The sequence below is a fragment of the Ischnura elegans genome, chromosome 8, assembly GCF_921293095.1.
Source record: "Ischnura elegans chromosome 8, ioIscEleg1.1, whole genome shotgun sequence".
Taxonomy (NCBI): domain Eukaryota; kingdom Metazoa; phylum Arthropoda; class Insecta; order Odonata; family Coenagrionidae; genus Ischnura; species Ischnura elegans.
Genome location: NC_060253.1, coordinates 66,858,383 through 66,881,460, shown reverse-complemented (window position 1 = coordinate 66,881,460; position 23,078 = coordinate 66,858,383). Strand labels below are relative to the sequence as shown.

General features: G+C 42.2%; 2 protein-coding genes across 6 annotated transcripts in view; one reads left to right on the top strand and one right to left on the bottom strand.

Moving 5' to 3' along the window:
- The window catches only part of LOC124164205, a 31,561-nt gene extending 11,806 nt beyond the window's left edge, over nt 1–19,755 (bottom strand). The window contains exon 1 of the mRNA XM_046541434.1: nt 19,288–19,755. The gene's annotated coding sequence lies outside the window, so the exon portion shown is untranslated. The remainder of the gene's footprint in view (nt 1–19,287) is intronic.
- Nucleotides 1–23,078, top strand: part of LOC124164204 (E3 ubiquitin-protein ligase RNF19B-like) — a 324,394-nt gene that overhangs the window by 231,902 nt on the left and 69,414 nt on the right. The gene's annotated exons all lie outside the window — the stretch shown is intronic.

Here is a 23,078-nt window from a genome sequence, read left to right as displayed (position 1 = left end):
CCATTTATCTCTGTCGCTGCGTTTATCTTGTTTTCGAATCTTGTCACTATTTCCACTGCTCTGGAACAGCAGGGAAAGGGGAAACTTCCATCTCATGCGAATATAACTCACTTTTCTCGACGTTGCTTGACAGTATCTTCTCGTAAATTTCGTAGTACCAAGATAGGTTTTTTCAGAGGTGCACCTACTAGTTCTTCAAGGAGAGATTTATATTTTTTTAGAAAGCTTAGTGCAGTTGACTATCTCATAGTATGGTGCATCATTTCATTCCGATTAATTGCTCAAGTTTATAAGATTACTTGGACTGTCATGGCGTGTACTTTTTTTCTCAGGATAGTCGTACAATGTGACAAAAATATGATCATTAGATAGTACGGCCCGGAATATTATATGGTTTATCCGTATCGTTTGGAGAAACTCAAAGTAATTTCTACAATCTTTGATGTTAATTTATTTGTCTCTGATTTATTTCTTAACCTCAAGAGGAATGGATAAGTAACTTCTTTTCGGATAAACTTCTAATATCGTGACTATTCTCGCATTTACTTGCTTTGATTCGTTTCATGTTGAGATTTAACTTGCCAGCAATCATATTTAGCCATAGACTTCGCATTTTACGTTTTTTTATGTTAATGAAATCGGCTATTATGATGATCATGTCGATTTGTGTACCGGGAAATCGAGTTTTTTCAACTATTATATTATACGAGGTATGTGATGGTTCCGGTTCGCCAAATTCAATGCCCTTTTGCCCATACTATTTTTCCTGGCGCGTAGGAAATGTTCGGTAATATATCTTTGGGAACCTTTTAGGGGCTCTTGGGAACTGTTGGTGTGAAAATTCCAGTTTGTAGGAAAGCATTAGATTCCATCGAAACCTACAATTGATTGGATGGCCGGAGGGTAACGAAAATTAGTATTCCTCTGGGGTCTCCGATGAGCGTTGAAGCGTGGGGAAAGAGAAAGTGGGACGATTCGGATAGGGTACACACGCGATAATTTTTTCTCGCCAAAAGTTTTTTTTTTCAACTCTCTTTCCCACATAACCCTTGCGTCGCACGTACGAACCCTTTGGAATTCGGTCCTCGAGGCGTGGCACGGAATCTTTCTCTTTATTTCCTCCCCTCCCTACCTCACCCGACCCTCCTTAACCCTATCCCGTTCCCTTGCCATTGATCTGATGCGTGTAACGGTACAGCCCGGAGGGGGTACGTTTTCATTCTACCCGCAAGAAAGGGAGAGAGAGAGAGAGAGACTTGGTCCTTCCCTGGGAATATTCAGAGTTGATCTCGGTCGGGTGATGGAATGAGCTGTGGTGAGGGTGGGGTTAAAGATACGCTCCTGCATCATCCTCTCCCCCTCTGTATCGGAAAAGCATCCTTACGGAGGATCTCATGTTCTCCAAGCAGATGCACGTGATGTAGAATTCTCGTGTTTATTATTTGGTGGTAGCGTAAACTACTGTATGGTATGGTATTTGGAGGAGGCGAACGACAGCTGAGGTCATTTGCGCCATGAGGGAAGGGTAGGTAAGGAAGGGTGGAGAGAAACCCGGCGTCGGCATTAGCCTGCTCTTGACGAAAGGCGCCTAGGGGACCACGGCTTAGCGTCCCTTCCGACGGACGGAGTGTTGCGCTTGAAATGTCCTCCACACAACACTCAAGCAGGGATCGGGCAGTCTCTGAAAATTCTCCGCCGCTGCCGGGATTTGAACCCGGGCCCGCCGGGTGGGAAGCCAACACTCTAGCCTCCACACCAACCCGATCCCCGCGTTAATTACGGATACGATTCATGACGCAGTATATCTTCAACATCATATTGTAGAGAATTGCCTTCATGATAATAGATGATGTCCTCGGAATATCTGTCTATGTCATATGTCATTCGTTAATTTTCCCTGCTAATACGACACAGGGGTCATACTGATCAAGGTCTGATTGATGGGTCCCTTGCGGACTAGCGACCCTTGCCCCCATCCATTTTGGCACGACAGTGGCGCCTACACCGTAGTATTTTTAAATAATATCGTTTGAAAGTTGGACATCATGAAAAGCGAAGGACTCGTTCGCAGCAACTTAAGTTGGCGTAACTATGGAATGAAAGACTCAGGATGGTTCTAAACAACGTAAAGTGGCTTCATTGTCATTTATTGAGAAAAGCTCAATCTGCTGTGCAAAGTAACCAATAGCAAGAAAGCTATTAATATCTTTAGACAGTTTACAAAAATATCGAATGTCTTTATAAATGTATTTCTCTGTCGATGCACCTTTTGAGCTGTGATTCGTGGAATATATCTACTCTCGGTTAGGGTCATAATAAGTCAAATGTGAATTGTGAAGCGGACTGTGGAAGCAGTGATCATGTCTGCAATGGTCGCTCATTGACTTTCGCGGTGGGCTTCGCCCTCGACGTGGGCGGTGAGAGGTTTTTCATTTTACGCCGCGCCTCTCGGACGGTCGGAACTTTTCATGAATCTTTCATCGGATGAGACCGACCCTGCTGAAGGGTGTGGATCCATGGGGCGGGAAGGACAGTGGCCTCCTCGAATCTTCTTGGCGAACTCGACAATCCTCCGCATCCTTCCGCTGTAATATCCATCTTAACTACGAATAATTTCCGACGAAGGCGATATAAATATAATGTACTAATACGTAGCATAAATGTTACCTTTTTCGTAGCAGTAAAAAGTTCATACGACTGTTTATAACATGATTGCAATCGTTTGGTGTTCACTGAACGATTTTTCTGTGAACTCATACCGCTGGACGAATTGTGTCCTTATTACTTGGGCTTTTTATAAAAATACGTTGTCTGCTGCAGTTTGTGGCTAATAGTAATTAATATTTGTCATCGTTATTTTCAATCCTATTGGAAAACTTTTATCAATTATTATTAGAGTATTCTACCGATTAAGGTAGGTTTGCATGGAGTACTAAAGAAGTGATCTGGGAGCCTTCCTTTACTTCCATTACCGCCTTCTTCAATTCACTATAAGGCCTACTCCCCTTCAACCTATCCAAAAATCCTACTCTTTTCCTTCCCCTCCCTCGTTTCCCTAAAATTCTGCCCTCTAACACCTTTTTCAACATCCCCTCCCCGCTGAGCACTCCAGGGTTTGAAAAAATTCTTAGATCTAAGGCATTTATCATTAAAACAAATGATTGAAATCTCTCATCCTTGAAACAATGAAAACCCTCTCCGTTTTAAGCATTTTGGGTATCACTTTACGGTCCACGGCTTCACTTGGCGGAAGTTATTGATGTAGGCACTTCTCCACTCTGTTAAGCATCATTTTTGTGATTTCCACAAGTGTTGTAACTAGGTCACTTCTTATGATTATACAACGTCTCCCAACCGTGATATTTTTGCGTTAAAAATGCTGGAAAGTGCGAACATGGAAGTATCACATCTAAATGTCGTGCTTGAATTGGTTCACAGGATTACTTCCGTGACTCTGCGGGTCTTGCTTGCGACTCTCGCCTCCTCCCGTGCTATTATTGGTTTTGCAGTCAACCCGAGTAACTGCTTTCGGCGAGGTCTAAGGGCATCCAAGACCCCTTCTCATCGATTCCACGCATTATTTCCCCTCCGTTTCCCCCGCTCTCCGCCCTGCCTCTCCTCGTGGTACGGTGGTCGCCGAAACGTGCGTGTTCCCATGCGTAAGAACTCGAGTCTACGTCGCACCACCATCCTGTGTATCGACTATAGTATGGTACAGCCTATGCTGCCGAAATGGGATTGTGGGGACAAGTAATGTCAGAAGATAATCAATATGTTTTCTGTTTTTTCCTGTTTTTACAGCAGAAATTTTAATAGAATCATTGTGGCATATTAGATGTAATAACTTCAGTGATTTGGAAAATGTGCGTGGTAATTCTTCCTGGACATGTAGCACGCGGTGTTTTTAGACTCCCCTAGTGATGTGGGGCATATAAATAGGATTATTGGATTTTAGGACAATCGGATACGGCATCTGTCATTTTATTGGCTAAGGCACAGAGAATTATATTAAAGGTTTGAATGATGAATCGTTCACCAAAAACTTAAAATAGACCAGAAATGGACAAATCTCCTACTTTTTCAAATAAAAAAACTGTCATAAAAGAATTATGTCCTTCCCTCCCACTTATGCTACCGAAATGGTTTCGTGGGGACAAGTAATCTAATTAGGTAATTAATATGTTTTCTGTTATTTTTCCTGCTTTTACATCAGAAATTTCAAGTGGATTCGTCTTGAAAATGAGTAATAATGGGTTCAGTGAATTGGAAAGTGTGCGTCGTAATTCTTCCTTCTCATCTCCTCTCTGTTTCGGCTAACAACCGTGATGAATCAGCAATCCTGTCTCTTAAACTACGCTCAAGGCGGCTTTGGGGCAAATTCTCTGACATTCTGTCCACATAATGTACTTCACGAACCGAATGTTATTCTTCGCATCGGAACTCGTTTATATAGCGTGCATCGATTCAGGCAATAAACTATGCATTCCTCTTATAATTTATTAAACCACTGTACCCATTTAGATTTTTAAGTAAAATAGTTGAATACTACCCACAGTTTAAGTTGGAGCGAAGCTACCGCTGCGGTTTCTGAACATTCCTCTTGATTTCCCAGTGCTCTTTCGTGTGTCGTTGCTGACGGCTGACTAAGTTTTTCTCCTATGTTATGAGAGGCGTCTCAAGATCGAAATTCAATCAAAAAAAGCTGAAATATACCTACGGGTTTTGGCGCCGAAACTCCACTTCTAGTGCTTTTAGATTGAAAACGCTTCGAAATCAAAACGTCTCCTGTAACGGAGGAGAAAACGGTAGTCAGCCACCAGCATTAACAGCAACAGCATCGAAAAATCGAGGTTAGTGCATAGTTTAAGTTTCTTTAAAGATCTTATCCAGTTTCCGTTGCTAGAGAAAAGTCTCTTTGCGTCCCTACTCTTCCTTATTGTCTCCTATAGCTCCACCTGATGGGCCAATACCTCTCCGATTTATCGTTTCCGGATAGGAAACCGCTGATTCTTCAGAATTTCCCTCTTCCGAGGACCTGGGCATACGGATGGTTCCCCTTTAAAAAAGGTGTCCGGGGCAAAATTTTTTCGCGAGCGTGCGAATAGGAGATTTGGCCATATGGAATCGGAAGATGTACGAGCACCGTTCCTTAATTCTCGTCCGGGTGGCGCAAATGAGTGGACTTTTTTTGTGGGCCCTCTCTGCAGAAGCGCTAGCTTTTTTCGGGATGAGGTAAGCGACCGGAAAATTTGCGTTATAGAGTGCCCCTTGTTGAGGAAGGAGCCTGTTTTTAAGCATGAAAGGGATCGGAATAAATTTTCTGGTTGTCTTCTCGGAGAAGCGCAAAGTGCATTTTTTCGATACGTTGGTACTTATTTAAATGTGTTCTCGTCGTTAAATTTCTAGTTTCTACGAACATTATTTTTTATGATACCGCTGAACCAGTGAGAATTACCAAGTTATGTTATGTTGTTATTTTATTAAATAACCCACCTCTTGGCATATTATGGGTTGACTAAATTTAGTCTCAAGCGTATATTTAATGTGGACGAAAACATCTTAAGGAAACGTCATTTAGTTCCCTTGATAAGGATCGTAATTTATTAATTTTTCAGGCATATTTCTAAAGTGTGATTCTGAAGATTATTAATCGACTTCAGCAAACTCTTAAAAAGAATCAGTATAGATTTTTTGTAATTTAGCTGTGATCATCTACCACTATTCTAGATTGCTTATTTTCTATTTCATTGTAGAAGGTTACAGTTATTATTACAAATTACGTTGATGTTTTAAATTGTTATTGCTTTTTTCTCATCTGTTTTATAGATGTTCGTTTAGTTTTCTATTCAATTGGAATTTTCTAGCACTGCGGGATAACCTATTGGTATTCTATCTGCGAATACCACGGAACTGTGTTCTTTAAACCCGTTAATTATCAGTGGAGTTCGTGGCGGTCTCTTCGAGAAATTTAATCAAGCCGGGAAATGAAGTTCCCCTCTGTTTTATTTTTCTGCGATGAGTTCCACAGTTCGGGAAGTAAAACGTTTCGGTTAGTTTTTTGACTTCTCTCGTTAGCAGTTTAGTCGTTTGCTTTATATCTTCTTTGGATCGATAGCTGAGGGTTATTCCATCGCGCACTTCATATGCAAACTGTTATTTCGCTTTGTGCTTGTATTTGGCATAAATACCACGCGTATTTTCCCGGATGTTTACTGAAAATTCACACTGACGTATGTGTTTGTTTTTATCGTACCCGATAATTATTGCCCATAATGGTAACCGTTATGCGCATTGATGTCTGGTGGACTGATGGTGGTTGCATAAGTAGGGATTAGTGCTGGATGTTATTCATGCGTGATATTTTTTATTAGGTACACTCCTTATGAGGACATTACCTTCGTTTCCATTTAATGGCCTTTTTTTGATTAATATTACGACTGAGTCTTAAAATGACAACCTCTTCAGCTCCTAATATCGTAAAGTCACAAGTATCCTAAATTATTGTTTACCCAGGTTATGGGTGATCAATTATTATTTATAAGTAACCTCATCGCTGGCTAAAAATTAGTCATGTTGAACGGGATTTCCTCCGTCGCACCTTGTGGGTATTTGTGTAAGGTTTGCCGCAGGCTAGTCCGCGCTTATGTCCTAAAAAGTACCCGCGGGGTATTTACCTGTCCCACATCACTATGCACGAGTATTATTGGGGAAAATATTGCGCAGGCGTGACTCGGGCCAACAGTGCAGGGCACTGCGCCAATTCGAGGAAAGAGATATCCTCTCTCCTCTCTCTCTCCACTCTGCCTTGACACAGAAATCCGAAAGCCTGCCTCCCCTTTCGGAAGTGATCATCTTGAAACGTCTGCGCGTGTGTGCACGTCCGTTTTCAGTGGAGAGCGAAGCGTTTTAATTTGTTTGACCGCGCTTCGGGTAACTCCCGGTTTTGTTTCAATATCCTATCCGTGTCCCAAATAGACTAGCGGGAGAGAGCAGTTCAAAGCATGTATCCGCAAGATGTGATGCTTTTACTTCCGATTCGTTTCTGGGTAACCGTGTCGAGACATTCCTCTCGTTCATTTTCGAAATGCACTCTGCATCTTTAATTTTTTTGCATCACTAATCCATATTCAATTCAAATTTGAACGATTTTATCGTCTCGCCGCATTATTTCTGGGAACAATGAACGTGTATTTGTTCTGGTATTTATTTTAGTCCACGCAGAAGGACGGATTTTTAATGTCAATCCATTTTATGTATCCCCTTTCGTCAGGAATGAAGGTATTACATGTATTTGTTTGATACAATCTCGCGTTCATCAAATCTTACCGGTTGGTTTGGAGTGCATGGAATTGTAAATCAGGAACTTCTAGATGAACAATAGCCAAACAAAATTCATCACCCTTTAATCCATGTGAAATGTATCTGTAGTTCATTTCTAACCCATCATGCTTCACATTTCGGCTTTTAATAAAGACGAATATCTTAGCATTTGGGACCAGTGGGTATCCGAACGATGCTAAATTAACATCGTGTTTGTGTACTGGCAATTCTTGATTCATTGCTTATGTGTAGCTTGTTTTATATGACTTTGCTCTTCCAGTAGACGTTGGGTTGGTCTGTGAGAAGTATGATCGCTATGGGCTGGATTTGTTGAAAGAAATTCGTATGGTACTGTCGTACTATTCCCTGAAATATTGTTTACCTACTTGCTAATCTTCGGTGTGCTATTCTGTGAACCGTTGAGGTAGCTGCTCAGAATTTGGATTTCATCACGAAATTGGGGTTTAACGTTAATCTTGCTTTCTACCGATTTCTTAATCGAAGTTTTCCCTTTACTTGAGTCTCAGCCCATACTTCATCTCTGTTAAGGATGGAACCAACTTCGAAAAGAGTTGATAACATCTGGTGGTAAGAGCTGGAAAAGAGAGTAATTTGTGAGTTGGAAAGAAAAGCGTGATGGTGAAAACAGATATATTGTCTTTCCCCAGTCTGAAATGCGACCTGGGTATCTTTTTCATCATTTTATTTAGATTAAAGTCACTCTGTGTGCCGGTGGGTTATTTCCTCTGGGAATTCCAGGCGGAAGGTGTTTTTATGGCCCTTACTGAAGAAATGGCATCCTGGATGGATGTTCTGCGGCTGCATTAAAATGAGATACATTTATCGGGGGAATTGCGCGGGAAAGACGATCGATAACGTAGACTTCCTCAATTTATGTTATTGTCTCTCTTTTCCCTCAGCTAATACCCAATGGTAAGAAAGTTTATAGATCACAATGTGTTATATTTGGTTGAAGCATCCTAAGGTCATTTAACTGTGTGAAAAATCTTTTTCGATAACCGTCAACTTAAAATAATTTAATTTTACTGTAATTTAACTAATACGAATACATTTAATAACACATGTATTCAACAGTATAATTATTCAAGTCCGTTGTTGGTACTTAATGAACTTATAAAGGAGATATTGGTTTTATTGAAGAACCACTGCCTTTTTTACGATGGTGTGGTGAACCCCGTACTTGAAAAATTGTGTTGCCTGCAATAGGTTTTAGTGATACGGTTTGGTTGGAAATAATCTATCGGCCACGCCCTATATCAGAAGCCTCTTTAAATTATGTGCCGTATAGCTAACTTAAATGCTTAAAATAAGATGTTGAATCAGTTTGTATCTTGTGTTGGAGATATACATTTCAACCAGTTAATACTCGCATATCAGAGCATTTATTTTTATTCATTAGGGATTTGATTACATTTTCTTCGTTAGGAAGTCTTTCAGTTGATATAACGTTTTTGTAAAGTTAGCTTAGTGTGACCCTTTTGTCTTCATACAATGGCCCATGCTGAGCTACGTGGTGTTTGTTTTATAATGGACAACCTTCCGGTTCTTCTCATGGAGATGGACATTCCTCATGCACGTTGGCTAATAAGCCTGTGCAAATGTTTTTTTCCGCTAATTAATTCTCTCTTTCCGCCACGAACGCGTTCAGTGGTGGAGCGGTAGAATTCTTTCATCAAAGGCCAGCCGTCAAATCCGTTTACAGAATCTTGAAGCTTCACTCGTGTTAGGCGAGTGGGATGCCTGGTAAAAAAGATTTGATTCATGAGCTCCGTAAACTTCGCGGACGTTTCGCGTTCCCTCGAGCGCCGTAACTTAAAGACTCACGTGGAAGAAGATACCCGCAAAGAGAAAGCAAAGAAATATGCGAGGATTCGGAAAGTTTTGGGAGGGGTGTTCTTTTTGTATTCCCACGGTAGAGACGTTATTTACGACGCTAAAAACAAAAAGGCGCAGGGGAAGAAAGCCGTGCTCTATTTCGGCGCCTTCATCCCGTATCATTTCCTTGTTCATCCATTCCTCTCACTTTCCTTGCTGAGAGAAAAATCTACCTGCCGCCGAGCCCGGCTCTTCTCCATCGACGGATGGGAAAGAGGCTCTGCTCCGGTCGGCCCACTGGCTTCGCCCGCGAACTCAACGTCGAGTGAATGTGGGACGTTTCGGTTTTAATTTTTTTTTAGTTCGCGCGTTCATTTGTTTTTTTTTTTGCCCGTCCCCGCGAATCCCTGTCGCTTTCGTCGACGGGAACGTGTGGCGTTTGACAATAGGGCTCCCTCGTCTCGTGTGACTGTCGTCTTGTCTCTTCTCTCGGGCCGAAAGCGTGCTTCCGTGCGACCCCGTTAGCCACGCGAATGCCTATAATGATACCTCCCCGCGCGTAGCGCTCATCTTTTGTCTTCGTCTTCCGTTGAGTGTGCCGGCCGTTTCCCTCTTTCGTCTTCCGTCGTGTCCTTTCCATCTATCCTCGCCTTCGGTTTGTTGTCGGTTTCGACGGAGGGATTCGCTTTCCACCTCTCTTGTGGCTATTCTGAGTGTATCTCTGTGATTTTGGCGTATTGTTCGGAGCGTTTCCTGTCCTCTCTGCAGCTTTGAGAGCCTCTTTGCTAAGTTGATATGTTCTCATATCGCAATATTAGTACTAATATCCTGGAATTATTAAATTTGGGTATATACCAGGGGAGTAAGTTATAAAATTCATTGAAGACCGAGTATACATATGTATATGGCAACCCCCCGAAAACATAACTAGTGATGTGTTATCCTTAAATGCGGCAACCAGGACATAAGTTGAGAAAAGCGGGTCGCATATGTAGTAGTATATATTGAGCGACAATGTGTAATTATAAATTTGTTTCATGAGAGGTGCGGAAGATCATTTAGAAGGCGGTTTGTAATATATTTAATCCTCTAATGTGATAATTGCATCAGCGCAACCTTGAAAAATGCTGATTAGTTTACTGATACTAAGTTCATCGGACCATAAATATTCTCATTTTGGGTAAAATTAAATTTTGAAAATGTATCTTCAAAACTTTTATCGCAAGGAGTCAGTATGCCCCCAGCTTCATGCATACTATGTGATTTACTTTCGTTTATTGTAATTTATGATGTTGATTATGTCTAGGTAGGTGAGACCGCTTCACCATTTACGTAGAAGGCGATTTTGCGGGTCGGTTGGCGTTGGTATTTATCTCTCTCAGAAAACTTACTCTTAAATATTCCTTTGTTCCTTTGACGTTTCATAGTAAATAAATAGCTTAAGAGTGAATTTTATTTCCGATTTTTTTATATTTTGAATCTATGAGTGAATGGCTGGTGAGGATCCTTTTGTTCGTCTTAATTTATATTATCCTTGTGATTAAGAAATTATTTAATGCATTTTATAGAAGTTGTCTCGCTTTTATAACTCAGGGTATATACCTAAATGTACTTAAGTAAGGAAAAATTATTAGGTACTTCTTTATTACAGAATGAGGACATTTTTTTCGTCCTAACATATCTTCCCCCTTAAGTCTAACAAATTATTTTAATTAATTTCCCGTGTCGGGTTCGAGTGAACGACCCTATAAGGCTTGGAACTGCATGCCTTGTTGTGGTTCCCCCATTCCCTTTGCCATCCAAGCGGGTAGTGCGCGTTTGTGATAGGATATCCATGCACGCTTCGGGCCGTTGGAGGGGCAATTTCGCGTGTAACTACCTTTTGAATTTCGTAGTTCATTTATCCCTTTCCAGGTCATCGCAAGGAGCAAAAGGCCAGGCGGTTTTCCCCCCATAGCTCCAGGCGGGTCATCTCTGTCCCCTCTTTCTTTAACCTCTCCCCTTTTCTGACTCTTCTTCCTTGGCATCTCTCCTTTCTTAGCTGAAGTCCTTCTCGTTCTCTCTTATCTTTTCCTTTTCTTGCTTCACTCCTATCGCTCAGCCCGTCGTAATACAAGGGTGTTTGCAAAAGCTTCTCGGGCACGTACAAGCCAACCTTTTCTCCCGACACGGAACGATGTCAAAGGGGCCCAGTTTAGTCGTCAGAGCGCGCGCAAAGGAATGCCATTATTCGCTGAACGCATGTCGCGGTGGTTTCGTCGCTTTGATCTCTCAATTCAGTGAGCTTGTTTCCCTCCGCATAAATGCGTTTTTTTTAGGAAAAGGGAAGAATTTTGTTTTCGATCGTTTTTGTCATCCGATGAAGCTCCGCGTGTCGTAATCGCATGTTGGATGGCCCTCTATTATTTTCATTCATTGATTTTACGGCTATTTTTATTCTCTTAAGGACTGAGAATGTGGATGAAACTTCAATAAATGATTTTAGCGGTGTTTAACCTTGTTGACTCATTTAAGAGTAAAGACATAAGCCTCTTGAACTTCCCGTTCTTTTGTTTCAATACTTTGTCCATGAGACTATGAAATCATGCCGCAAGGGTCAAAGTGTTTGTAGTTTGTGTATACAATGAAAATTGATTGTGTACAATATTCGATTTGTACAAGATGCCCGTGCAATCTTTTTTGTTTTCCTTTCTGCTTCTTTCGTTATTTTTATTTTTGATGTAGGAGTAAGCTATTCTTAGAAATTTATTCATCATAAAATTTAAAACACCAATAGTATTAAAAACAAAACACTGCAGAAACAAGTGACTGTATGCAGTCACGCGCACGGGTGCAAAGTTAAATACATCTGAGTTCGCTAGCCGCAAAGTTAAGTACCCGAAGTTCGCTATGAGAAAATGGATTGGTGGTGTAACTTGCTAACACACCTGACCGGCAATCGGGAGATCCGGGTTCGAATCCCGGCTAAGTCAGATATTTTTTTCATGGCGAACTTCATCCTTTTGTCTATTTATTTACGAATAGTATTTCCGCACTCTAATGTACAACTTTACTACCGCCCATGGTTTCGGCAAGAATGACACAAGAATGTCGAAACCATGGTCACTAGTGGAGTTGTATGTTAAGGTGTGGAAATAACAAGGGGTGTAATAAATTTTATCATGGATATATCGCATTTCCACCACGTCAAGCATGAAACGATTTTATGCATTCACATCTTATGTTTTTTGTTACTCCTCAGCCGCCTTTCTGTTGTTGACGTCATTTTGAAGCTTCAGCTTTTCAGGTTGCGTGCATCTGGTCACCTTTATTCCTCTCGCTTCCTAGCCATGGCCCAATCATATCATCGTCCACTCCGAGCGTGTGTTCTTGCGTGATGTTTCTCTATTGCTCCTTTTTGTGGACGTCATTTTTTTCCCTTCCAATAGTCATCAATATGGAGCTGATATAGTCCACGCATATAACTTTTTTTTCCTTGCCCTCTCAAGGAAATTGTATTTTCGTCCTCTCTGTCCGGTTTGGCTTTTAGGGTTGGAGGTCATTGCCAATGAGTTTTGAGATGATATGTCTCTGATACAGCCGCAATTACGTAAATGTGCAATTTGGTCCAAGTCCATTCTCAAGGCCACGAGATATTCCCTTTCGTGCCAATGCCTCGATGTTACCCTTTCACTCCATGTTTCATTCGAACGTACTACGTGCCCGTGTTTTCTCGCATACTGTTTCATTCAAGCTTTCACAAGGTGTCTCCCCGCTTTTGGTATTAATTTTTTATGTCTCCTCGTTACCTTCGGGAAGTAATTTCGTGTTCATTGATTTGCCATTAAGTGTGGAGGATTTTTGTCCTAGGAAGCCTCTTTTTTGAAATAATGAAAGTGATACCCATGCTACCAATTTCACCATTAAGGTTTTGAAAATTCAACTAAGAACTCATTATTACGATCGTTGAAGTCGAGTATGTTTCGCTCTTTGTGGATAGCTGGGTGTCGGAAGCCTGTAACTCAATCCACCGTTTATCTTATCCATTATAAGTAGATTCTGGTGATGATGGGGCCCATATGGAAACAAATATCATGGCTATCAAGTTATAAATTTTATTCATGACATGAGTTTCTAACTTAATACAGCCTGCTTTCAGGGTGCACCGAAACTACCTCGTCCAGTAAATCTAAACGCCAGTTGGTCTGATAACATCACAGGAGAGTAGCGAAGTCAACAATTTTAACATCAGGATGAGCAAGTTCTAATAAGTCTCTTCCATGGCTATCAGCTATTCTTAAGCCCTATTCGTGTCTCATAGAGAGATAAGCCTAGATCGATGAGGAAAGCAGGCCATAGAACGAGGGATAGACGATTTTGATTCTCGTCTGGAGAGTTAGAAATTCCTTTCTGGACATCCCACCTTCTCTCTTGTTCGGTTACGTGTGTGTCGTTATTTCTCCCGCGATACCTTCCTTTTGAAAGGGATCTCCATAGAGTTGGAAATAACCAGCGCCACCCTCGGTGGGTTGCCTCCGTTAGTGTTGCGGACAAATCTGTGTTTCTTTTTTTTTCATAATCTCACCCCCCCATCCTCGTCTTCTCTCGCGTCCAGTGCCGCTAGGTATTCTGGGATAAGGAGAGGTATAACACGAGGTCGCCATGACAACGAACGCGTTCCCGCGCACTGCACGTCAGGCGAAAAGAGTGCAAACATTTGTTCCGCCTTCAGGGGTCTTGTCCTCGCTGTTTCTCCTGCCTCACTTCCCCTACGCTCCCCGCTCGTCTTCCCTTGGGGCTGTCGCCCTCTCTTTAGGGCGGGGCCTGTTTCGTTTCGGAATATCGTCAGCAGGTGCCCGCTCTTCGCAGCTGGGCGGATCAGACCAGGGTAACTTGGGTTTTTCAATCAGAGATCTTTTTACGTTGATGATAAAAAATAATCTACATGATGCAGGAGTATATCGAACGATGAATAGCAATGGTCAACTATTTCCGACTAATTTCAATCAGCCGATGGTGGTCTGTGTATGGCCTTAATTGCGATAACACAGCAGGGAAAAATTATTTTTCTTGACTAGATTTTCGGTTAAGAAAATGTTTTTCCCTGGTTCGGAGGTGGTTAATGTGATTTTCATAAGTTGAATGACTAGGATGTGACTGCGTAAAAGTTTACTTTTTATTTAGTTCGCAGTTATTTCGCCGAAAAAAATACGAATGGCACTTTCTAGGGAAACCAAATTAGCTAAGTCTTTTTGTCCTTTAATAAAATTAATGCTGAGCATTCGAGTTGCATCTTGTCACTCATTTCAAGGAAAATGAAAAAGTGATATTTTCCTTAAAAATGCTTCAAGAGTCGTTGCATGTGCATACGCGGCGGGAATTGAATCTTTACCTGGAGCAAGAGGATATTATGTTTGGTTAAATGCTTTTCGATTGTCTGAGGTCAGGGATGACAGTCAACAATCCTTAGACTAACGTCACCCTTATGGAAAGTAAAATCAAATAGGGTAGTTTCCTTCATCAAAGAAAACAAAAGGTATTGATTGCGATTTGTTACCTACCATTAGTATATTCATAACACAAAATTATTATGTTCTAGATATCCCATTTAAACAAATGTTAATGGTCAATTTAAACCTCATTTGAAAAAAGGCCAGATTGGCGCCCATGCGATGCCACTCCACGTGACGTCACAGGGACCTAGATGCTATACGAGTAGGAAGGAGTTTGACATCGTCTGAGATTACCAATGCATGCATGAGGCACAGAGCTCAGGGAAACTCCTCTTAATATTCACATATTAAAATTGGCTAAGGTCGGAAAGTTTCCTTCGTTTGATAGGGTATTAATAATCCTTATTTAAGCCAAGCGCCACCTGCTAGCAGGGTACTCTACGCTACCGCCATGCTCGGAAGCAAGCAGCCTGCATCGTAGTGGCGTTCATAGCCTCGCACCCAGGTGGCCTCAAACAGCAGCAGCCAGACGTCACGAGGGTTTTTCCCAGCATTCATACTTAGCCGTCGCGTTTTCGCTTGCTTGAAAGTTTTCACTTTTCATTTAATCGCGAAAAATAGATGTCATTTAAAAATCTAAAAGCGTGAAATATGTTATCCAGGAGTAATAATCTTTCGATTTAGGCAATGAAAAAATAATAGGAAACCACCCTATTCCGTTTTTTCAATCACTCATCAATGACAACGATGGAGGCCAAAATAATTCCGAAAATTATAGCTTTGATTGCTGGAAGTGGTGTTTCATATTTTTTGCGCCTCAAGAAGCGCCAGTAACAGCTATATGATAGATATATGAATCTGCACTACACCATATTTTTTGCTCAACGATTGGTCTCATATTGAACGAAATAGCTCTAAAAAAAACCTAAGTGGGTTCAGTTATGGATTCAGAAGTTCATCCTTGCGGAATCAGGCCATGATGGCTTGCCAAATTTTCGCGTCGACACGAAGGGAGCCTCATTAACTCTCGATGCCGCTGCACATGCTGGATTTAATGCTTTTTATTGAAGCGCTTCCAGTCTTTTTCCCAATTCTGAGCAGCGTATAGATTATTGAACATGTGTGTGGGCGCGGGAAAAAATATATTGGGCAAGATATGGGTCCGCAGGCCTATACGATCCTGCCCAAAGGGGAATTAATAGATGGTGGTCCCCTCGCCCTTGACCCACAACAAGGAAAGTACTCTACTCCGACCCGGGGCCGTATTGAGAGAGTGGTCTGGAGAGAGGCAAGAGTTATATCTGGAGTTTGTGAGGAGAGGAACGTCATGTCGTATAACCTCTGAATGGAAAAATAAGTTAATTCTGCTCAAAGGTTAGCGTTACTTTTTTACCTTTTACCTATAGTAGATCGGTAGTTAAAGGTTCTCCAATTTAGTGTGGTGGGAAAACAAAAATCGAAGTACCTAATAAATAAATGCCGAAAAAACAGCCATTCTTTTTAAAATAAATGGTTGAACGTCGGCATAAAAATCATTGGATGCGTGCTGAATATCTGAGTGAAATCGTGCTTTGCATAATTAAAGAGAATAATTGCAATTCGTCAAGGTATTGCGAGCATCATTCCTCGTAGAAATAAATGATTATGTGATGGTCTTGCTTGAGCCACGAAAAGAACATTATGGAGTTCGTTCAATTCTACATAGACAATCACCGAGTTTGGTGTCCATTGCGGCTGTGAGGGGAAACATTTAACTTTCGCAGTTAAAGAAAAAAATCAAGTGCTGGGATTCCACCCTTCTTGGGAGCAAGAGCTTGGGAGAGGAGTTCCCCTGCCAACAGGTATGAAACGACGCGAGCCCGAGTGTTGGTCCGTGACTGAGGGTGTGGGGTTACGTGCATGGGGGTGTTTTGTTCCAGTAGGGGGGGGGGGTTTGCCAAGGGGAAAGCGATGGGGTGGAAAGTGGCGAGGGTTGGAAGCGGTTCTCGCGAGGAGGCTGCAGGGAAAGCTCTACACAGGCCCTTTCTCCGCCATTAATTTTGCCGTTTTAGCAAGTGGGGAGCCCCTCTTACGCGCGGCCTCGCTGGAATTTAAAAGGTTTTTCTGTACGGTTTCCCCTCAACGTATCATGGTGGATGCAAGCGAAAAGTGTTGTGCTTAGAAAGAGTAGCGTTGTCTCGGACAGATTATTTTGTTGGATCCACAAATTTATATTGGCCAGCCTCTGTTTTGATGTTGACCAAGAATGCACTTTAGAAAACCTAGGCGTTCTTAAGATGAAGCCTCAAGGTAGCAGGCCGGATGCGAGCGAAACGTGTTGTGTTTTAATAGATTAGCTTAGATGTATACAGGTTCTTTTGCAGTGTCGACAGATTTATATTGGCCGTCCTATGTTTTGACATAAACTAACTGTTACCTTTAAAAAACCTAGGCCGGCTAATAAAAACCTTTGGAAAGTACATTAGAACCTGTTAGTCACTCGACTACCTTTCACCTGTTTCCGTCAAATATCGCCAATACATCTGAGGCTGTATTGGTATGGGTAGTCATCAGAAGACCTCATCATATACCGAGCTGTATCACCACATGGTAGTAAAGTATTTGTAAGATATGTATGCTGTTTTTAATGGATGCTTAGTATTCAGTAGCCCTGAGGATGAGCCCTGAGTCGGAGCTCGAAACGTCGGCGGAATATTTAACCCGATGGAAATCCCGAGAGAAGTTAACCTACTTATTATTGTTATTTTTTATTTCCCTAGTAAACTGGTTGGATTTGAAGTCCTCTCCGCTTTCATCCAAGTATCTGCTTCAATAGACCTTGAAGGTCTCTTATTTTATAAACTTTAGGAAATCCTGAATGAAGGCTGAAAAGTGTTAATTCCTGAAAAATTCCTGGGTAGTGGTGAATTTTGTAATTTTATTCTCAGTTATAAATAGGGTTTCATCCTTTGGGGTTTTCAATGAGATTTTTTATTTCGAGGAGGATAATATCTCATTGTGGAACCACGTGAAAGTTTCGCCTCGGACCAGCCGTCTCCAGCGCGTAATGTCGTTGCTAATTTCTCAATCCTTGCTGCCCTTCCCCCTCATTTTCTCCATCCCTCCGTCGTGTGCTCGCCGCCACCCTCTTGCTTGTCTCGCCCCCGCTTTCTCCTCCCCGTCTGCCTCCCCCGCACCCAGACCCACTCCATGTTCACCCACCGGCTGCGTTCCCCCCCCCCCCCCCCCCCCCCCCCCCCCCCAACCATTACCCACCTCCCTCGCCCCTGCTACTCTTCCCATTTCTCCCCACCTATCGCCCGGACGAAGCAGTTTGGGGAGGGAGGGACAGGGTCGGTGTAGAGGTCAGTGCTCCGGCTGTGCACCCCGTGGTCTCGTTTTCGGCTCCCCTTGTTAGCGCCCAAAAGTTTTGACTCCTGCGTGCCGTGGGAAATTTCTCGCAGATTGGCGTGGTTTATCAGGACCAGCAATAGCTCTGCGATGCTTATAACCCATTCACTTCGAAAAATTTCTCGAATTTACGCTTCTTTTCACTCCATCCCCCACCTAGACTATAAAAAATCTAATCTCCGTCGTTATAGAATAATCTGTGCGAATGTAAGGGCCAGAAAAACCTGTGCGATAAGCCAATCATCTCAAAAAGGATTCTCGATTTTCTGCTTCCTTTAACTCCGTCCCCTACCTGCTTTACTAATAATTAATCTACATAATTTTATGCAATTATTGCCCCTCCGGTTTAACATCGGTTTGACAACCGCACCACTTACCCTCCGGGTTAACAACCATCGCGCGTCCTGCAATCCTTCCTCCTCATCTCTCTCGCTCCCTGTACCATTTCACGCTTTTTACCACATTTTAGATTTTGGTGAATGTTCAGCCTAAGAATACTCGGCTCCCTTCCACACTCCTCCTCACCGCTGGAGTTGAAAACTTTGGAGAAACCATGCGTGTGGTTTCACTAAGCGTTCAATCATCCTGGTCTAAACAGGGCCCACTAATTTCTATGACCTCTTGCTTCTCCTACCTTTTCCCTCCCACTATCTTATCCTAACCTCATCCATCCATATCCTATATGCCAGAAAAACTCCGAAATGTGTTTGACAAACAATACCGAGGAGATACGCCCCTTTTCCCTCTCCACAAGGTGTATTTATATGTATATTAAAACGTAAACCTTGGTATTTGCCATACTTTTCCGAGGAACGAACCTAAGTTTCAGCGCTTTACCTCTGGTGGCAGATACCTAATTTCTGCAACACGTTATGGTGACATTAGGTGCCGATACCTTAATCGGTTGGTTGGAGAAAAAAATGTATGAAAAGTGCAGTATTTTTGTTTCATTGTGGAGATTGACAGCCTACGAAGGCCAGTTTGTCCGACTTGCAGCTTTTTTCAACCCAACTGTCTCTCTGGTAACAACATGAGAAACTTTTCTCGTGAATGTCTACTTCATTTTTTACGTGCAACTATTTTAGATGCCTTCGCTTCATCTTCAGATACTATGTGGAAGACAGTTTATTCAGCTACATAGTGCAGCACCTGAAGATGACGCAAAGGTGTCAAAACTAATGTCACGATAAATAATAAAGTGGACATTCGCTTGGAAGTCCTCTATGATCGTTCCCAGAGGGAATGCATTTATGCTGGCCACTTCAAATCGCCTTCCGCAGTCGAGTTCCCTCTGGAGTTGCCCACTTACCGCTTCGGTAATTCCTCGGTGTCTTCCTCCGTCGTCTCTGGGGCCGTTGAGAGTGCGGTGCTCACTTTGCGTCGAGATTGGACTCTCGGGGTGTGGTTTTGAAGGCAGTGGGCAGGGGACAGAGGAATGGAACACGATAACCCCCCCTCTAGGTACCGGAAGTTTTCCTCAGGAGTCAGTCTCCCTTCCGGCGGTGGTACTCCTGAGGGCGTGTCGCTTATATTTGTATACTCCCTTATGTGGTTTTGTACACTCGATATCACTCCCCCAACACGGCCTCTCTAGCACTGGCAGTGAGGGCCTCTCCTCCACCTCTACCTCGTGGTCCACAGACCGGAAGATGCCGTAGTGAGTAGCACTCTTCGTCTCCGCCGTAGCACGCTTGCGGTTCCAGAACCGCCGCCGGAGTGTGTAGGCGTGGGCTTGTGATATCTCCCGCTGTCTCCGGCAGCCAGGCCGCGGAGCGACTGTTCCCTTAGCAGGAGCGCGGCTGGGGTGGTGCGGACGAGGGGAGGAGAGCGAAGGGGGCGTTTTTTTTAGGGTCCGGGCGGTGTGCAGTTGAAATGGGTCGTTCGTGAATGAACGGTTCTTTTGAAACGAATCTTTGAGGTGATTCGACTATAATCACTCTATCATGCTAGTCAATTTTCCATTCAGTCTACCTTCTTCCATTTACTTCCATTCAAAATTTGTTCCAAATTTTAATTTTTTTTCTCATCTATCTCGCACCTCTCCATCGTAATTTTCCCCCTACTCTTCGCACCTTGTTTCTGAATAGTACCATTCTTTATTCTGTAATTGATAAGATTGTTGAATATTATTTTGTTCATTGTTGTTTACGTTTTGTTGACTATTTGTTGATTCTTTTCTTTGTTCTTGTCAATCCTATGTAATTGGCCTTTTGCCTTTTTTGGACTGCATAAGATAAATAAATTTATATGTAAATAAATAAATTAACGTCAGTTCTTTAACCATCCATCTGTACCGCTGGCTATTCTCCGGATGTTTGTTTTCTTCAGCGGATGAACTTAACAGCTTTAGAATATATCTTAGAATGAAATGTAATTGCGTAGAGACCGTTGGCGTTGGAATCTTGCCGAGTATCAAGTGGGATGCGAAGTTGTCTGGTTTTTACTTACTCTGATAGACTGCTTTTACTTACCAAGTGTTATGCTACCCTCTTAGCATCCCAGAATTAGTGACATAACCTCTAAAAATTATCTTATCTCTGCCGGGATTTGAACCCTTGCCATCAGCGATAGGAGTCAGGCTGGTCCGTAAGGACATAGATTTACCAACCTTATTTGATCTTTGCACCATCCTGTCAATTTTTTATTTTCATGATTTGATATTTTATGGTCTCATATGTTAACCGTATTGCATTTATTTGCTTCCATGTGGTCAAGTTTGTGAATTACTTTTTTCTATTTATAATTGTAAAAAAATAATTAATTTTATATCATTTACTAGGGGTTTGGTGACTGAGTGACTGATTATATTAGTGTCTCCTTAATAAAATCGGTGACACTCAATCTGTGCTTCAACCTGAAGGTTGGTTTAGACAGGTCAAGTCATAACTCTCAGTAAAGCGAGTCACTGGCGTGTAAATTTCACTCATGTTACAGGGACCACCTCCTCTCTCGGCTTCATTTCGCATCGCAAACGTATATTTTGCTTGATATTTTGTTAATTATTATTGATTACTATTCTTTCGGGCGTTCCTCTGCGTTGAGTAGTCCATAGGTGACGACAGTTTCTCCAGCCATCCTGCTGGCTTCCTGAGGTCAGAAGTGTCGATGCGTTGGAATTCAGTAATTATAATGTGAATTTTGCGAAGAATCGATAGAATACGCCGCTAAAAAATTTAATGCGATCAAGGCATTTGAAAGCAAGAAATAGATAAATCCATGGGTATCTATAAATAGCGATAAACTTCAGCGAGGGCATTATACAAGTATGCTAACACAGACACTAGGTTAATTCCCACAATAATTATTCAATTCCTTTAAGTCGATGTTTTATTACGTGTATACCTGTGAATGTCAACTTACTGGTTGAATCATTGTGTGTGTGAACGGGAGAGATTCCCTTGACTCGGTTCGTAGAACGACCGATTCATGATTCATCCACTGAAATGAACGATTCTTTTCATCTATAGCGTGCAGTGGAGAGAGGGGAGTGCTAGGGTTCGGTCCCTGCGAGTCTGGGGAGAAGAGGGGAGGGCGGGGTTATCTGGCTGCGCGAACGTTGCGGCGTCGGAGACCACCTCGGCCGCGTCAACCCCTCCCCTCCCTATTCTCCCCTTCCTGTTACCCCTCCGCGCACCCTGGCTACAGGAGAGACCTCTCTCTCCCTCCGCCTCTCCCCTCACCCACCTGACCCCACTTCCCGTACCCCAGCATCCCTCCCCGCAAGATCTTCTTGCCTTCCCCGCCGTTTGCGCTCCTTTCCGGTGTATCCCTCGTTTCCTCGCGTTAAGGCCTCCGAAAATCCCACGTCTCTTAATCGGGGGAGTGTGAAAAGGGGTTGCGAAGCCGGTGCTCTGCCGTCCCTAGGATTACGGGTGTGTCCACCCGCAAGCCGTTAAGGGTGTCCCCAAGTCGATGTGCTGGAAAGATTGGGTGGTGAAGAAGTTATCGTGGCAATGATCATAGTTTATCGTAATTGAAATGCGTAGTGCGTTTTCATGCTGTTCATCGCACCTGAACCGGTTTCGATGTTTTATTGTTATCTTACAGTAACAAAAACGCTACGCGTTTACACATGACGGTATAACATCTTTTCATACTGAGTTGAAATTGGTTGTAAATGAATAATTATTTTGGTAAATTACGTAGTGTCTAATTTTTTTGCAATGGATATGATTTGTTTTGTAAATCATATTCATTGCAAGAAAAGCCCTGATGAATTTTTCATTTCATTTTTATTTTTTTCTTGCTTTCAAGTAAGCCCATCTCCGTGATGGGATGAAGAGTTAGCATAAAAAAATGTCAAGTAATGGAAACGAATAATGACCTTTTATAGAGTTGCGTATTAATTCCTCTTTTGTGTGCTTTCTGTCTGTTTATTCTCGTATTCTGTGGATTCTTTACAGAAGTCACGTATTCGGCTCGTTTGTCTGTATTACTATTCTTCGTTATCGCTCATCTCGCCTAAAATAAGACATAGTATGTCAAGTGTAGGTAGCATCCTACCGTTGAGAATTTAGCTATACTTTTTTCCACACATTCAATGCTACTGTGAGTATCATATTTTGATCCATTCGTTTGAAACTAATGTAATTATTAACTGAAAAAGATCCCTGATCCATGAATTTTCCTCTCTTCATACCTAAAGAAGATATTTTTTGTTACTTTAAATACCTAAATAAAGAAAGGATCATTCGTCATCGGCGTGTGCGAGTGTTTTCCCGAGCATACGAAGGTGGTACTAATTAATGTCGTTACGCAACCGTTGTACAGTTTCTTGTTGCTGTCTTTAATTTTGCTGTTGCATATCATGCGTCCAAAAATCTACCACAGGATGTTAAATATTCATCCTATTTGCATAAAAATCATTTTATCATTGATTGGCTCCATTTTGGAGTCCCAGTTTCCAATAGAAAATTGTGGCTATATGTTCATGCTCGCCACCTAAATAAAGGACGGCTGCGAAAGTGAGCTGTAGGCTATCATAGCATTTCACCTTAAATGTAGTTTCTCTGTTATTGCTTTTACTGTAGATACACATTGGCATTGAGCTTATACCGTCCGCCACAAGTACTCCCGTGCGGTGCGTTATGTATGCACCAA